Here is a 14,486-nt window from a genome sequence, read left to right as displayed (position 1 = left end):
TCTCTTGGCTCTGCCCAGCAATGACTTAATCACCCCAAGCTGAAAAACAAATGAACTCTGCAGGCTGAAAGTACATTAACTCCCCAGGATTTATTCCAGTCAAACCACAGTGCATTAGCCAAGACTGAAAACCACATTCCTCTGGTTAATTTCTTCTTCTGGCTCCTAAAAGCTCCCAGAGCCTGTAAAACAAAATATTTAAAAAAAACGTTGACCTTTCTATAGTCCACACACAATTGTTGTGTCCCATCCAGTTTTGGTACCATGACAATCAGTGAGCCCCAATCGTTGCAACTCACTTTGATGAAATCATCCTTAAGCATGTTGTCGATCTCTTTTTGTACCTGTGCTAACTTTAGTGAATTGAGCCTGTATGGATGTTGTTTGATGGGAATAACATTTCCTATATCTACACATGCCCTTTTAATGGTTCCTACCATTGGTAACAATACTAGTACTTTCTCCCCACTAACAAAACTATGAATTTTTAATTTCTTATCCGTCTCTGTTTTTATAACATGTTGTGACAATTTAAATGTTTCCTAGCCAACTCACCAGCCCTATTAATCTCTCCCTAAAGTTTGACACACAGTCCAACAATGAATTCTCTGACTGCTGACTCACCAATTTCTCTATGATCAATTTAAGTGGTCCTTTCACTTCATGACCAAGGATCAATTCAAATGGACCAAATTTAATTGATTCATTCAGTGCATCTCTAATTACAAACAGTACAAATGGAATTCCTTATCCTAATCCTCTGGATAATCTTGACGATAAGCCCTCACCATGGTCTTTAGAGTTTGATGCCTTCATTCTAATGTTCCTTGTGATTCCGGATGTTACGTTGTTGAGTTAAACTGCTTTATTTCAAAGCTATTCATAAATTCCTTGAATAACTTTGACATGAAACTGGATCCCTGATCTGATTGAATTTATTTTGATAGTCCATACCTCGTAAAGCATTTGTTTAACTCCTCTACAACCCTCTTCAATGTAATGTTTCTTAATAGAGTTGCCTCCCAGAAATCTAGTAGGTACATTCATTATGGTCAACAGATATTGATTCCACTTTTTGTTTTAGGCAGGGATCCTACACAATCAATTAAGACACTAGTAAAAGATTCCTCAAATGTTGGAATGGGTAGTAAAGGAGCTGATTAGATTACTGCCTGAGGTTTACCATTACCTGACATTTGTGACATGTCCGGCAAAATTCAACTACATCCTTATGTAGTCCAGGCCAATACAAATATTTTTGCTTGAGTTTTCCTTACTCCTAAATGATCCTCATGTGCTACCAAGACAACCTCCTTTCTATAACCCACCGGTAATACCACTTGATGAACATCTGCCTATTTCTCATCTGCTTGAACATGTAAAGATCTCCATTTTCTCATTAAAACATTATTTTTCATGTAATAACACTCTGGTAAACACTTTAGTTCCATTTCTGAAAGAATTCAATTCTGATACAACTGCTTTTTCTCTGAATCTTTCTACCAACTTGCTTGCTTGAACTAAAGATAGCCACTTCATCTACTAGGGGGGGACTGGTTTAGCACAGGGCTAAAGAGTTGGCTTTTAAAGCAGACCAAGGGAGGCCAGCAGCATGGTTCAACTCCTGTACCAGACCCCCGTCGCAGTAACTTCATTTAAAGCCTACCTATGACAATAAGCGATTTTCATTTTCACAGTGCTAAGTTCCAAGGTTTGATTCCTGGCTTGGGTCACTGTCTGTGCGGAGTCTGCAGGTTCTCCCCGTGTCTGTATGGGTTTCCTCCGGGTGCTCCGGTTTCCTCCCACAAGTCCCGAAAGATTTGCTATTAGGTAATTTGGACATTCTGAATTCTCCCTCTGTGTACCCGAACAGGCGCTTGAGTGGGGCGACGAGGGGCTTTTCACAGTAACTTCATTGCAGTGTTAATGTAAGCCTACTTGTGACAACAGTAAAGATTATTATTACTTGTTCTTTGCTAATCATCTGATCAGACTCTGACAACTGAATCTTAAGTCATCAACACAGCAACTTCACATGTCCAACTTTATTCTAATGAAAATATTTAAGTTTTTTTATCTCTCTACCGCTCTCCTAAGTTTCCTTTTTACTCTGAGGCACAGTCTCCTTAACATCACCAATTAAACCTCCCTTAGCATTGACCAACTGCAATTTTCTCATTTCCCCAGATTGAAATTGGTGTTGAAAATCAAACTTTGCTTTATGAACCAATTCGAAATAATAAGCCATTTCTGCTGCCTGTCCAGCAGTTTTAACTCTTTGCTCTTCCACATGAGCTCTCACTCATGTGGAAAAGTGAAACTTTAAATTCCTCCACAATACATTTGATCAATGTTTCATGCTCCTATTTCACCTTTAAAAATTTTTTTGTTTAATTCTTTCAAATTTTATAGATGTCTGACCTGCTTCTTTCCTTAGATTTCTAAACATTTGTCTGTACGCTATTGGCACTTGTGCTTCATATCGTTTTCCTCACCTCATCATAATCCCTAGATACTTCCTCTGATAGTGATGCAAACACTTCACTAGCTCTTTGTTTGACCCAACACTACCCACATGGTCTTTGGAAAATTCAATTGTTTAGCCACTTTCTCAAATCAGATGAAAAAGTCTTCTACATCTTTCTCATCAAACCTTGGCAATGCTTGAATATATTTAAACATATCCCGACTAAGCTCTTGACTCTGAAGTATTTATTCTTCCTCTAGACCTTCCTCAGATTCTGGTTTTAACCCCAACCTTGTAAGTTGATGTTCTCCTTGCAATTTCTGAAGTTCACATTTTCTCTTTCCTTGTCTCTTTATTCCTTTGCTAATATTTCCATTTCTACTTCAATTTTCCTCCTTTCAATTTTTTTTCTTTTTCTAATTTCTACATTTCTATTTGTAATTCAATTCTAATGATTCAGACTGTGACTCTGACAAATTTTAATATTGAGCTATGGCTTGTATTATCTCTACCTCCCTCATCCCTTTAGATAAAGTTAACAACAGCTTCTCTGCCAAACCACAAAGTTTTGCTTTTGTCTTCCTTTGTAAACTATCCTGAGTAATCACTTCCACACCCAGGAACATTTTTGCCACTGAAATAGCTATCTCAGTCACTACCTATTTAAATTTCAAACCTGAAAGAATGCAATCGTTCCAAAGATACTCATTATTTTTAAAATCAATAACCCCAAGCCAAACAAAGAATTATCCTTAAGATCGCGGATGAGCCCCCAATTTTATTATGATTCCAGACCAGACCCCAACAGTGGCTAGGTTACTGGACCAAAACCCCAGTATTTCAGTTTATTTGTAAGACTGTGCGGAAAGAATGATTTGCTCCAGGACTGATTGAATGAAGAAATGGGGATTTTGTATTTTAAAAAACAAAACTTTATTAAGAATACAATATGAATATCTTTAACTTCACACCCAAAACGAACAGCTTACAATGACCCCTTAAACGTCCCTACTCAATTTCCCATTAAACGCCAAGGAAATAAACATACAGCTCTCGATCCATCTTAAAAACAGCATGGCATAGAGTAACACTTGCTTTACAGAGCATATGTGGCTCCTTTTAGAATCCCTTCAGACTCTGGCTGAAAGTCTGACAAAAACTTGGTTCACCTGGTGGGTTTCAGCTTCCTCTTTGTCCTAAGACTAAACATCTCTGCTTTAAATATTATTACTCTTTTTCCAATTATCCTCCTGTGAGAGAATTGTGGACTCAGTGTCAGATAGATCAGACTTCAACTCCTCTCCAAAGCTTTTCCAAATTGTCTCTCTGCGACTCTTGGCTCCACCCAGCAATGACATCATCTTCCCAAGTTGATAAACAAATTAGCTCTGCAAGCTGAAAGCACAGTAACTCCCAGGAACTTTCCTCAGTCAAATCACATTATAATAATAAATAATAATCTTTATTGTCACAAGTAGGCTTACACAAACACTGCAATGAAGTTACAGTGAAAAGCCCCCAGTCGTCACATTCCGGCGCCTGTTCAGGTACACGACGGGAGAATTCAGAATATCCAATTCACCTAACAGCGTGTCTTCTGGACTTGTGGGAGGAAACTGGAGCACCCGGAGGAAACCCACGCAGACAATTTCATTTTCTGGCTCCTAAATGCTCCCGGGCCCTGCAAAACATAATCCTTTTTTAAAACATGACCACTGCAGTTGAACACATTGTAACCCATCCTTTTAACCCTTAAACTGCCCCAATATTTAAAGCCAATATTCTAAAATGTTCCATTCATTACAGAAGTGGGACTGTCCTTGTTGGAGGGAAGGCTCAGAGGAGATTTGATAGCGGTGTTCAAATCATGAAGGGGAAAACAGAGTAGGTAAGGAGAAACCTTTCCCACTTGTAAAAGGATCAAAAATGAACTGGCAGAGATTTAAAGTGATTTGCAAAAGAAGCAAATGTGATGAGGAAATACTTTTTCGGACAATGAACGGTTCAGGTCTGGAATGGGTTGCCTGGAAGTTTATCAGTGGCGGCAGGTTCAATTGAGGCATTCAAGAGGGCATTAGATAATTATTTGAATAGAACCAGTATGCAGTTACAGGGATTAGGCAGGAGAATGACACTCAGATAAAATGCTCAATGGAGAGCCAGAGCAGGCACTACAGCCTGAATGGCCTCCTTCTGCACCATAACAATTCTGTGATTCTGAGATATAAATCGGGGTCCAACCTGTAATTAATTGAAGATCCCCTTAATTGGTGTGTGTTTTTTCATCCAGCTAAATGCGTGTTCAATAGTGTGTCAGTTGGAGTGGGGAGCTGCAAAATGGCCAAAATGTGTCAACACCATATGACACTTTAAAAAAAGCAGTGTCTCAGCAGTTAAGATTGATGCCCCATAGAGTATTACTACAATGTCAGGTTAGCTCAGTTGGCTGGTTCATAATGTGGAATGATGGCAACAGCGTGGGTTCAATTCCCATACCGGCTGAGTTTATTCATGAAGACCGCACTTTCTCAACCTTACCCCTTTCCTGGGGTACACTAATGCTCAGGTTCAGTTGCCACCAGTCAGCTCGCGAAGGGAGAGAGCATCCTCTGGGACGGTGGTGACATTTACATTTGACATTTTTTACTCCAATCGTCAAACTGGGTGCACTAAGTGGTCAAGGCGCTTTTTGAACCTCTTGTAATATAATTACAAATAATATAAACTTACTGAAGACATTTTAAAACATCTTCAGTGTGGTCATATTTTCCTGTGCTCTTAATAGAGCACATAAACATTGATCCATATTCTCACTACATTTAAACTTTTATGGCTCAGATCACGGTTCTGCACATGGGCGCATGTATATGCAGAACTGCTCCTTTGATTTGACAAGCCCAACATGCCTTCTAAAGCATATTTTTCAAAGTTCTGTATATCAACATACAATGTAGTAACATAACTTAAGGCTCCAGGAAAAACTTATTGTCAAGTGTGTCATCAGAATACCACATAACATATCCAATAATGAACATTATTTAAATCTTTCATGGGACGTGAGAGTCACAGGAAAGAGCAGTACTCATTGCTCATCCCTAACCTAAATGCTCTTGAGAAGGTGGTGGTGAGCTGACTTCTTGAACTGCAGCCATCCAATGGTATAGGTATACACACAGTGCTGTGAGGGAGTTCCCGGTTTTTAACCCAGTGACAGTGAAGAAACAGCAATATAGTTCCAAGACATGATAGTGTGTGCTTTGGTGGAAAACGTGCAACTCGTGGTGTTCTCATGTATTTCCTGCGCTTGTCATTCTATATTGCAGGGGTCACAGGTTTGAAAGGTGCTCCTAAAGAAGCCTTCATATATTGCTACAGTGCATCCCGTAGATGGTACACACTGCTGCCGCTGTGCTCTAGTGGTGGAGGGAGTGAATATTGAAGGTGATGCATCATAGAGGATCATAAGATCCAGAGGAGGTTCACAAGAATGATCCCTGGAATGAAAAACTTGTCGTATGAGGAACATCTGAGGACTCTGGGTCTGTACTCTTTGGAGTTTAGAAGGATGAGAGGGAACCTTATTGAAACGTATACGATACTGCGAGGCTGGGATAGAGTGGACGTGAAGAGGATGTTTCCACTTGTAGGAAAAACTAGAACCAGAGGACACCATCTCAGACTAAAGGGACGATCCTTCAAAACAGAGAAGAGGAGGAATTTCTTCAGCCAGAGGGTGGTGAATCTGTGGAACTCTTTGCCACAGAAGGCTGTGGAGGCCAATTCACTGAGTATCTTTAAGACAGAGATAGATAGGTTCTTCTTTGTTGTATAAGTCAATGTTTTTGTGTCTTGAGTGGTGGAGTTCTGTTCATTAGAATGCCACAAGTTGGCAGATACTTGACGGCGTACTGGGCCTGTCTCACCCAGGCAAGGGAGACGGGGAACTCCAAGACATCGCAGAGAACCTTCCGGAGATGCTACCGCTCCTCGCCATTTCACCCTGATAGATAAGGGGATCAGGGGTTATGGGGAGAAGGCAGAAGAATGGGGATGAGAAAATATCAGCCATGATTGAATGGCGGAGCAGACTCGATGGGCCAAGTGGCCTAATTCTGCTCCTATGTCTTATGGTCTTATATGCCAATCATGTGGGCTGATTTGTTCTATGTGGTGTTGAGTTTCTGGAGCTCTGTTTCTGTTGTTGGAGCTGCACTAATTCAGGTAAGTGGAGAGCATGCTGTCATGCTTCTGTCAGGAAACAGAGGTAGTTTTAATTGATCTATATTTGTATTGTTAAATATTAGAAATTATGTATAGTTTTACGTGGGTTTAATTTAGGGTTGATGTGTAAGGAAGGGTAAACCTGTAGTGAGATTCATGTTACACAAAGGTGTTTGCATCTGGGAGCTTTTGGTTTCAGTTGAAACTGTGCTTCTATTGTGCTGAGAAAAGGTATGGGGCTGGATTCTCCAATGGCGGGATGCTCCGTTTTGCCGTCGCCTGGGGGTTTCCCGACGGCGTGCGGCAGCCCCACAATGGGAAACCCCATTGACTGGCAGGCATAACGGAGCATCCCGCCGGTGGGGTGAAATAGAAATGTGGTGCGGCGGGGCGGAGAATCTAGCCCATGGTGTGAAAAGTAAACTAGCTGGGAGAAGTATAAAGTTATTGCTTCGTAACCAGGGGCATCCTTAGGGTAAGAAGGCTTTTTGAGTATGGTTTTAGTTGAATATAGCAGTTAGTTATAGAAGGCCAGAGAGGAACATCTCTCTCAGCTTTGCCAGAAGAGAAGCCTTACCATGGAGTAATGGTTAAGAAAACAAGTGCAGGAGACTTAACGAACAGCTCGCTAAGGAAACTAGAGAAATGAAGAGAAGCTTCCAAGAAGTCTGGGGTCAAATGAACAGAGGAAACAGGTAATAGAACAGAGGATTGTTCAGTAAAGACAGACAGAGCTGAGAAGATGTTGGCTGGTGAGAAGCCAGAAAGATAGTTGAATTGATTTGAAGGTTTGTGAGATTTTATTCCAGCCTGTGGAACATGAACTGAAATAATTATAGAAATCGGTGGCTGAAGGTGGTTGGCTTCGGACACAACTGTGAGGAACTGCTGCACTGGTGCCAGAGGCTAAATGATTGACCTCCAACAACCACAACTTCCATCCTTTGTGTTCGGTATGATTTCAAACAGAGGAGAGTTTACTCCCAATTCTTATTGGCTTCCCTTGATGCCACACCTTGATGCTTTACTGCCTTGTCATAAGGGCAGTCATTATCTCCACACCTCTGGAAATCTCTTTTGTTTATGTTTATTCAAGGCTGTAATGATACCTGGAGCAGATCATCCCTCACAGAGCCCAAATTGAGCAACAGTGAGCACGTTATATTGAGTTAGTACAGGTTGACAGCACTATCAATGATACCTTTTATCACTTTGCTGATGATTGAGATTAGGCTGATGAACAATAATTAGCCAGAATAGACTTTTCCTGATTTTTGTGGACAGGCCATACCTGGGCAATATTCCACATTATCGAGTAAATGCCAGTGTTTGAGCTGTCATTGGAACAGCTCGGCAACGGGGACAGCTGGTTATGGAGCACAAGTCTTCAATAGCAGTTCTGAGTCACTGAAAATAGGGAAAGTGAAATTAATAAGTAACAATGTAGTGAGATAAGAGAACTCTCATGCTGTTTTGGCACAGTTTCATCAGATTCAAATTGGTACCACATTCAATTCATGTATAAGGTCACATTTCAGTTCAGATGAAACTAATAAATGTCCCACCCACAATTAAACTTAAGGAAAAGGGTAAATGTCTTTGTGAGCTTCTTTTGGATCAAAAAAAAATTAATTGGGAAACAGTCTGAATTCCAATATTTCATTTTTCACTATTTTCCTGTGAACAGAAATTTAAAATATGAGTGTCAATCAGAACAGAACGATATTTTGATTTTACATTCTGAACAGTACAATGAAGGTTCTAATATATAGGTGAGACTGAAGACAGGAATTACAACCACTTAATCTTTGGGGGTAGTTGATTGAAAATGCTGAGCAAGATGCTAGCTTAATGCCTTAATTTTTATATTAAATGTAAGTTGGATGCAGATCTGAATTAACTATTTCACCTAAATGCAAAATTAGATTGAATGTTCTAATATTTCTGATTAATGCAATTGTGTGCTCCATAAAAGGGACAAATATAACTGAAATGAAAAAACATGTAGAACATCTAGTACTGATGCCGGACATCTTCATATCAGGTATAGTTAATTGCAGGGTTGTAGCTTCTCCACTCAATGATCGGGAGGGTTCCAAGTGCAGTCCTTATAATTCCTGGATCGAGAAGGTTCCCTAGAGTTACCCCAATCCTGATCACGGTTCGGTGAGCACAGCTGCAAGTGTATGTGTGAATGAAGTCTGATTAATGGGCTCAGTGGTGAAGCTGCCCAGTGTGTGAGGAGCTGTGCTTGAGCGAGAAGCTGGTGCCTTTGAGTAAGAGGTGGGGAGGAATGGACAGATGAGAAAAAGTTTTTAAAATTCTTTCATGGGATGTTAGTGCCATTGGAAAAAACAGCATTTTTTGTCCATCTTTAATTGCGCTTGAATTGCATGGCCTGCCGGGCCATCTTCATAGGGCAGTTAAGAGTCATTGCTGTGGGTCTGGAGGCAATCTATCTTCAAGCATTTTCAACTCAGATATCGCTCCATGAGTAATCAACGGCATCTTCAAGAATAGAATAAAATAGAATAGAATCCCTACAATGCAGAAGAAGTCCATTTGGTCTGTTGTGTCTGCACGGCTCTTGGAAAGTGCACCTTACGTAAGCCCACCCCTCCACCCTATCCCCACAACCTGGTAACCCTACCTACTATGTTGGACACTAAAGGGCAATTTAGTGTGGCCAATCCACTTAACCTGCACGTGGTTGGACTGTGGTAGAAAACCAGAGCACCCGGAGGAAATCCATACAGATATGGGGAGAATGTACAAACTCCACACAGGCAGTCATCTGAGGCTGGAATTGAACCTGGGTCTCTGGAGCTGTGAGGCAACAGTGCTAACCATTGTGCCACCCTACCTTAATACAGAGAAGTACCATTTAATTAACCACATTCAACGTCAAATATTCAAACTGTTGAACAAAACCATCTCAATGACCCACAGAGACGTTCAATGCTTGTGGTTCTCTGAATCCACTGCAATTTTACCATTTCCATGAACCTTAATCATGGATGAGAAGAAAGTTCACTCTCTGTTATTGTAAACAAAGTTGAGCTATTTCAGATGTAAAGTGATTTTTAATAATTTTACATAAGTGCAGGTAATAACTTCATCTTCCAAATATTTGCATGTGGCATCATATTTACTGAAAATATTAAATCCAAAACATGGACCTATCAATTTGGGAACTTCTGTTCCTTTTCTGAGAATGATTTTTCAAACAAATGTAAAAATGAAAGCAAGATCATATTTTGCTCAGAAGCCCAACACACTACATCGGATGAGTGTTATAATGTTGAGGACAAGCCTCGGCACGTAATATTTTTGCCTGTTGCGTCTGTTAGCTGTGCTCTGAAAGACCTGTTATAGCATCAGTAACAGATCATGGGCTAGATTTTACTCTGGGAGGGTTTCAAACCTGCAAGTGGCTCAGGGCAGGGCTTCCATTCATCACCATTTGCTGGAGTCAGTTTTGATTGGAAGCATAAGTTAAGATGAGGACAAGATCATTGTCAGGTCGAAGAAACCTACCACTGTCAGGCAAGAAAAATTAATGATGCTACAGCAAGCAAAGGAGGATTTACAGTTTGTGGGGACACGTGTTCACCTTCATTTCTGGCACTCCCTCACAGTCTCTGTGCAACCCCTCTCCCCCACACCCCTTCTGACCCCATCGATCCTCGCCCCACAGAGGCAAAGGCAGAAACCACAAAAATACAGAAATTGATCACTGTTTTTTAATTTGTAAAAACACGTTTGCATGAATAATTGCTGAAATGAAATCCAAGCTTACCTCTTGTCAGGATTGTAGTGATATCATGGTTGTGTTGTAATTCACCAAATGACAGGAAGAGTCTCACTAGTATATAAGTGAATGTTAAAGTCAGCTGACCCCTCAGACTGCCAGGAGGAAGCTGAAGAGAGAGGTAGCTTGTACATGATTTTACTGTTTTTTCTCTTGTATATAGTTTACCCATAGTTAATGTAAATAAATCATTTATAGCTTTAACTACAAGTGTTCTTGTAATAAATAAGGCCATCCGACAATAACATTACATGGTACCAGGCTGTCAAATATTAAACATTAAGAAAAACTATCAGCCTGCCACGGAGATTTGAAGATTTTGCAGTCTGCAAGAATTTAACAACATGGCGTCGGTAAAGCCACCACTGAGTCTCAGATTTCATGGTAATGTGGACAGCGACTGGCAAGTGTTTAAACAACAATTTAATCTGTTTCTTACTGCAGTGAATTTAGAAGATCAACCAGATTCATATAAGGTAGCGATGCTCCTAACAGCGCAGGGCCATAAGCAATTGCTGTGTTTAATACGTTTAAATGTATTATGGGCAAACGATGAAGATAGTAAAAGTTTTAACAAATTAAGTTGAAGATTTGATGCACTTTGCAGCCCCTGAAAGAATTACATTTATGAATGCTATGTGTTTAGATCACCTTTGCAGAAGACAGGGGAGTCCATAGATCAGCTCATCACTGATTTAAAGTTAAAAGCTAAAACCTGTAATTTTTCTGCAGTGGAATCTTCCATGATTCATGACCAGATTGTGTTTGGTGTGAATGAAAGCAAGTTCAGGGAATGGCTGCTGAGGGAATTGAAGTTGTCTTTGCAACATACAGTTAAGATTTGTCAGGCTCACGAGCTGGCAGCACAGCATTCTGAAATGTTTCTCAGTAATGGCGGCGACTTCTTGGAGGGGAAAACTCTGGTTGCCGCCCTTTTTCCAAAAAGGCAGGAAACTTCCATTAAAAGGGAGGAAAGTTCCTGCAGCTCCTCGCACACCAAGAAACAGGTTAAAGATCAGTACAAAGTATTTCTGTGTAAAAGATATCGTCAGAGGCACAAATTAAGGCAGTGTCCAGCATTTGGCAAGTTTTGTTCCAGATGCAAAGGAAAAAATCACTTTGCTCAGAATTGTTTCTCTAAGCTCAACCCCAAACCAGTCAGCACATTGGAAGACCCAGTCCCCACTGATGAAACATCCTTGTTTGTTGGAGTAATAATACAGAAGAATAATTTTTTAGAGACATCAAAAATTTCTCCAGCAATTAAAAAAATGCAAACTGATACTCCATTTAAGATAAATGAGGTTGATGAGGACAAATGGCTGCTTCCACTTGAAGTTGTACAGTGGTCCGATTGGAGTTAAACACTGGTGCCAAAGCATGACTGAGTTTAAAAATCTAAAAATTTGGCTGATGAGAAGAAATCACAAAATATTTCTGAGAGATTATAATGGTTCAAGCATTAAATGTTATGTGCTTGTGACCTTAGTGTGGCGGTGAAGAACAGAGTTTATCCCGTCCCATTCATTATTGTATCCGAGGCCTTGGATTCATTATTAGCTGATCAGTCCTGTGAAGAATTAGATGTAGTGCAGCTGGTATATAGCATTCACAATGGATTGGATCAACACTCCAACAATTCTGAAAACATTATCAGCAAATTCAGCGATGTGTTCACAAGTTTTAAGGGCAGCACGGTAGCATATTGGTTAGCACTGTGGCTTCACAGCGCCAGAGTCCCAGGTTCGATTTCCTGCTGGGTCACTGTCTGTGCGGAGTCTGTACATTCTCCCCGTGTCTGCGTGGGTTTCCTCTGGGTGCTTAGGTTTCCTCCCACAGTCCAAAGATGTGCAGGTTAGGTGGATTGGCCATGCTAAATTGCCCTTAGTTTCCAAAAAGGGTAGGAGGAGTTATGGGGATAGGGTGGAAGTGAGGGCTTAAGTGGGTCAGTGCAGACTTGATGGGCTGAATGGTCTCCTTCTGCACTATATGTTCTATGTTCTATGTTTGGGTACACTACCATTCACCGAAAAGATGCAACTCAAAGAGGATACAAAACCTGTGATACAGGCACCAAGAAGAGTGCCTGCACCTCTTTGGGGTCACCTCAAAAAGGAGCTGGACAGAATGATAAAATTAAAAGTAATCAGAAAAAACCTAACATGATTTGTGTAAAGGAAAAGAATGGTAATATTCGCATATACATAGATCATAAAGATCTTAACAAGAATATCAAAAGAGAACATTACTAAATACCAAAGTGTGAGGAAATCACATCTGAGATGACTGGTGAACAATTCTTTATGGAACTTGACGCATCTCAGGGTTTCTGGCAACTAAAGCTAGAGGATTAAAGTACAGAATACAGCACTTTTAATATGCGATTTGGACGGTCCTGCTTTCTGAGAATGCCATTTGGCATAATTTTGGCATCAGAAATTTTTCACCGTGCCATGGAGCACATAATCGAAGGCATTGATGGTGTACATGTGTACATGGATGGTATCATCGTTTGGGGCTCAACTATAGTAGAGCACAATACGAGGTTGCTTAAAATCCTAACAAGCATCAGGAGAAATGGTCTGAAGCTCAACAAGCAAAAGTGCCAATTTGGAGTAACTGAAGACACATTCCTCGGTGACAAGCTCTCAACACATGGCATTAAACCTGACAAGGATAAAATCCAAGCAATTCTCAACATGCCAAAATCACACAACAAGAAAGCCATCTTAAGAGAGATCAATTTTATGGGGAAATTCATTCCAAACCTGTCAGCAAAAACAACACATCTACATGATCTCCTCCACAAAACAACAGATTTCACTTGGACTAAGCAACATGAGTAAGAGTGGAAGAAGCTCAAGACTTCACTAACTACCAGGCCAGTTCTGACATTTTTTGACCCAATTTAGCAGATTAAAGGTCAACAGACATGTTCAAAGATGGTCTGGGAGCAGTTCTTCTGCAACTTGAACATGACGATTGAAAATCAGTCGCTTATGCATCACGATCCATGACGACAACAGAGCAGACTGTTTTCAAATCGAAAAAGAATGCCTGAGTTTAGTCAGAGGTTTGGAGAAATTCTACGACTACATCTGTCGGCTTCCAACTTTCACAGTTGAGACAGATCATCGTCCTTTGGTTAACATCATGAAGAAGAATCTCAACTAGATATCTCTGCACATTCTGAGGTTGATGATGAAGTTACAGCGTTGTGACTTCAATCTCATCTGCAAGCCGGGAAAATATTTGTTCTTGGCATATGCATTATCAAGAGAGCCGATACAAAGTATTGGTGGTGGGATTACTGAGGATGTAGATCTTCATGTCAATCTTATTTCCACACGATTACCAGTATCAGATGCGAAACGACGTGAGATCCAAGAAGAAACCAGGAAGGATTAAACTCTTCAAGAGGTTATGAGGAACATTAACTCACACTGGCCCAGAGGTCAATATATGGAGTTCTACAATATAAGATCTGAACTCAGTGTCATAATGGTGTGGTACTTCGTTTTAACATATAGTCATACTTTAATCTCTTCACAAGGATGTACTAAAGAGGATACAGGAAGGACATCTTGGGATTGAAAAATGTAAATTGGGAGCTCGTGGCTCTATTTACTGACCAGGTATAAACCAGGATATTGAAAGGATGGTCCATTGTTGTTACACATGCCAGACACAGCATTGCAAGCAAACAAGAGAACCCATGCAAATATCTGATTTACCTACGGCACCATGGCAGAAAGTAGCTATTGATCTCTATCACCTACGAGGGAAAGATTATTTAATGATCATAGACTATTTTTCAAACTATCCCGAAATGGCTCTACTGTCAAGCATAACGACACGCAGTATAATACTGCATACCAAGTCAATATTTGGAGACACGGAATTCCGCATGTCGTTGTCAGTGACAACGGTCCTTGTTTTAGCTGTAAAGAGTGGCAACACTTTGCAGTCACATAGGATTTTAATCGC

Source organism: Scyliorhinus canicula, chromosome 1 (assembly GCF_902713615.1).
Source record: "Scyliorhinus canicula chromosome 1, sScyCan1.1, whole genome shotgun sequence".
NCBI classification, from domain to species: Eukaryota; Metazoa; Chordata; class Chondrichthyes; order Carcharhiniformes; family Scyliorhinidae; genus Scyliorhinus; species Scyliorhinus canicula.
Note: the sequence above shows the minus strand (reverse complement) of the source record.